This window comes from Echinops telfairi, unplaced genomic scaffold (assembly GCF_000313985.2).
Source record: "Echinops telfairi isolate 266 unplaced genomic scaffold, ASM31398v2 ScPeMD7_7424;HRSCAF=8462, whole genome shotgun sequence".
NCBI lineage: Eukaryota > Metazoa > Chordata > Mammalia > Afrosoricida > Tenrecidae > Echinops > Echinops telfairi.
Genome location: NW_022111324.1, coordinates 60,149,969 through 60,154,513, shown reverse-complemented (window position 1 = coordinate 60,154,513; position 4,545 = coordinate 60,149,969). Strand labels below are relative to the sequence as shown.

The 4,545-nt window shown below is 41.9% G+C and overlaps 1 non-coding gene across 1 annotated transcript; it reads left to right on the top strand.

The window, feature by feature from the left end:
• The first annotated feature begins 3,745 nt into the window (after positions 1-3,745).
• On the top strand, positions 3,746-3,908 carry LOC115872522. The gene has a single exon (XR_004047919.1). It is a non-coding gene; the product is annotated as a U1 spliceosomal RNA (small nuclear RNA).
• Positions 3,909-4,545: the final 637 nt, after the last annotated feature.

Sequence of the window (4,545 nt, the reverse complement as noted above, 5' to 3'; positions counted from 1 at the left end):
ATTGCTTCCTGTACACCTCCCTCCAAAGACCTCTGCTAGCCACAGTCCCTGTCAACTTTGGTAGGTTCATTCCCACAAAAGCATCCCTAACAGAATGTACCACTCCACTGAGTCAGGTCCAACAATGGGAGCTAGAGAAAGTAAATCAGACTCAGCCACAGCAAATCTGTTACCTCACAGATCAGAATGTAGTTGGATTTTCTCTGTATAGAGCTTGCAAACATAATATTATCTGTTAATACTCAGATTTTCTCCAACCCCAGGCAATTCTTTTGGTGCAATGGAACTTTAACTAAATATATAAATTCTTCCACAAGAGGACCTTGTTTTCCAGTTATCATAGTTCCTCAGGTCACCCTGTATGGTCAGTCTGAGTTATCATGGTTACTCTCTGTCCAAAGGTCAAGGAGAGCGGCATTCCTTCCTGTAATGGTAGGCATCAGCCTAGCCTCTTCAGTTGCAGCATCTGGAATAGCTGGAGGTGCACTCAGCCTCTCCATGATCTCAGCACAAGATTTAGAAGACTGATTGCAGATCTCTTTGGAGTCCACCTCAGCCTTCTTAGCCTCATTACAGCACCAGCTCACCTCTCTGGCACAATTTTCCCTACAAATCAAATGGGCCTTAGATCTTCTAAATGTTGAAAAGGGGGGTACTTGCCTCTTCCTCAGGGAGGAGTGCTGTTATTACATCAATGAATCAGGGCTAATAGAGCAAAACATAGAAATGCTAACCCACCTAAGCGAAGACCTCCGCAGTCATGGAAGGAAAAATTACTCCCCATTTGACTGGCTGCAATCCCCCTTAGCCACCTGCCTGTTGCCCCAACTAGGACCACTAATCCTTATCTCTTTATTTTTTCTCTTAGCTCCATGCTTTCTCAGATTTATCCAGCAGCTCATACAAGACCTGTCCAGGGTCACAGTGAATCACCTTCTTCTCCACTCATACACCTGCTTGCCCACCAGCCCTCCTTCTGCCTGCTCCAGTATCTAAAGCCCACAATGCCCCATGCCAGCAAGAAGCAGCCAGACAGACTACAGAGCCCCTTATCACCAAAAGATTGGAGTGTTAGGAAGAAACTGGATTTGGTGGGACCGTCAGGTGGAACAATACCCTGACGACAGTGTACAACAGCCCTTATTGTTGACCTTTCATATCCCAACACAGGTGGATGGCAGCTCCAGATAGCATTGTTACTACCTTCCTGCCTTGCAAAACAGCCAGCCCACAATGGGAAATTCCCCAAACTGCTTTTACCACAGACCAGTGCTATAAAACCCTTCCTCTCCCTCCCGGGCAGTGCAACTTCTCTGGCCCCAACTAGGGACCCGTGAACCTCGTCTGGGAGTCCTGAAATAAACCTTTAAAACTATTTTCTATCTTTGCTCTTTTTCTTCTCGCCGCTGCCAAAATTACCTTACAATTTCTTTCCTGTCTTTTTAATGAACTTTTGCTTTCCTTGTGATTTCTTGATGTCTTCCCACAGCTCATCACAGCTGCCATTAGTATTCAATGTATCAAATATGATCTTGAGATGTTCGTGAAATTCAGGCAGGATAGACTCAAAGATGTATTTTGGCTCTCATGGACTTGTTTTAATTTTTTTTTAGCGTCAACCTTACATACGAGCAATTGATGGTCTGTTCCACAGTCAGCCCTTGGCCTGGTTTTAGCTGCTCTTATTGAGCGTCTCCATATTTTCTTCCCACAGATGTAGACAACTTGATTTTTATGTATTCCATCTGGGGAAGGCCACATGTATAGTCACCTTTTGTGTTGTTTACAAAAGGTATTTGAAAGATGGTGATTGAGTGACACACATGAGACTCCACAGGGAATAGCACAGGGGAGCACTGGGAGGAATATCACTTCCAGACCACAGGATTACCAGCATAAAGATAAGAAGACTTTATGAGCAGCAACATCTGACAATAATAGTCCCCTTTGTCACTGACCCCCAGCACTTGCTGGCTGAGTGCAGAAGCAGTGGAGCTGCAGGGACATAGTGCTACAGGACCAGCCCAGAACAGATGACAGTATAAATAGTTTGGGCTCTCTGCCCAGGCCAAGAGCTCCAGTAGATATCCCCACAGGCCTAACTCTCCAATAGAAGGCTGTGTTATCCACAGCCCACTGATCCCACATAGGAATAAATCTACAGCACACCTTCCCTAAGGTGCAGCTCATTTGAAGCCCCGCCCCCTTTTTTAAAGGGTGGCAGCTAATACACACACCTAGTTCATTAACAAAGTATTAGGAAAACAAAATGAACAGAAACTGCAGCACAAGCAGGGAGTTTAGGCTTCAGACAGAGACTGGAAATCTGGAGGCCTAGAGGCTGCTCACAGTGCACATACCTAGTTATCCACTAAGCTGTCCCATGACCCCAGTCCCCGGCTGTACCTCACACCTCTCACATAAGCCACCTGCTCTCTGAGTAGGCCACTGCTTTATTCTGCCATCCTAGGCCACCTAGGTAAGTGGTATGTATAGACCCCAACCCCCCACCCCCACTTGGTCACCCTCACCATCCAAAAAGAGTGAATCCCATCCCCTCTGACCCGATTCACCAGAAGTCTATTCTCTCAAAAGAGTTAACTTCTATCACAAGAATACAGGACCTGCAGCCATGCCAGACATCAAAACCATTCCCCTAGCCTTGATCTCAACCCTACTCTGACACCCTACAAGATCACAAGGTAGTGAAACTTCATACTACTAGACACTGTCCCCAACTGCTAAAAAGATCTCACACAGTCCTGACTACCCCCTCCCAGTTTCTCTTTTTGCAAATATTGTTGTTGCTCCCTGTTCTCTCACTCCTATGCCCTCCTACTCTTTAAAACAACTATTTTTTTATAATTAACTCTCAATCAGGACTTCACCATTTGTAGGTGTATGTAAGAATGGGGGGATAGATATATAAAATCACTTTACTTTTTATTCTCAATTTAATTTGTTTGTTTTCTAGTCCCTTAACACACCATCAACCCAGAAGTTTGCACCCACAAAATAGACAAACGCTCCTGGGAAAAATTTTGATCCCAAGCAAATTTACAATAATAGCTGTCTTGTGTATTATGCTAGTATTATTTTTCCTATTTTTTAAAACTATCATCTCTTGCCCTTTCCTTTAATGTTCCTTTCTTTAATCTAAATATATAAAGTTTTATTTCATAACACTATTACCCTATTTTCTAGTTTCTTTTCTTCTTGTCAAGCTTTTTCTTTCCTTCTCATCCTCATTCTCATAAAACCAAAAGCTGACACTAGTCTTACATTTTTTTTAATCTTTTTATCCTACAAATACTAGTACCCATACCTCCATCATTGCAAATAGGCATAACATTAAAAATCCCGCCCCCCCACCCCCCTTTTCCCCCCAATTATTGTTCCTTCCTCTCTTCTTCTACTAACACTTCCTATTCTACTTTCTGGTTGCTGGTTGCTCCCCAACACCTAATCTGACACTCTCACTGTGATACTTAATACAAACTGTCCATTACCCCTCTACGTTACCACCTAACATAGTTAACCACTCCCACATAGCACCACCTCCTTAACACCCCCAATCGAGACTCCAAGACGTCAAGAAAACAACAGAAAATATCGATGCACACACACACCAAAAAAAGAACAAGAGAAATAAATAACCAAAACCCAACCAGACGTAACTGTAATGCCTCAAATTGAACAGGCTATCAATTTACTGGAAAAAGAACTTAAAAGAATGATTATTGTAATACTTACCTGGCAGAGGAGATACCATGATCACAAAGGTTGTTTTCCCAGGGCGAGCCTTATCCATTGTATTCCGGATGTGCTGACCTCTGCATTTCCCCAAATGTGGGAAACTCGGCTGCATAATTTGTCGTAGTTAAGGACTGCATTCATGCTCTCCCCTAACCAAAATAAAGAATGATTATTGAACTCATTGAACAACTGAAAGAAGTGTCACATAATGATAAAGGAAACAACAGCTCAGGAAGCCATAACTATAATAAGCATATATGCACCCAATGAAAGACCCTCGGAATATGTCAATCAAATCCTCACAGAACTGAAAAAAAGATATAGACACATTGATAATATTAACAGTAGACTTTAATACACCACTCTCAAGGAAAGACAGGGCGTCAAGAAACAAACTCAATAAACACATAAAAAAAGCTCAATAACACAATAAACAAAAACAACCTCATAGGCATATACAAAAGGCACCATCCAACAAAGATCAGTATATGTTCTTCTCTAACACACATGGAACATTCTCAAGAGTAGACCACATACTTGGCCACAAATCATGCTTCAACAAGTTTAAAAAAAATTTTGAGCTTCTACCATGAATCTTCTCAGACCACAAAGCTAAAATATTAGAAATCAATAATAAAACAAGCAGAAAAATAAAGATAAACACATGGAGAATAAATAGCATACTACTCAAAAATGCCTGGGTAATAAAGCAAATAAAGGAGGAAATTGTTAAATTCCTTGAGATCTATGAGAATGATAACAACATATCAATACCTCTGGGTTACAGTA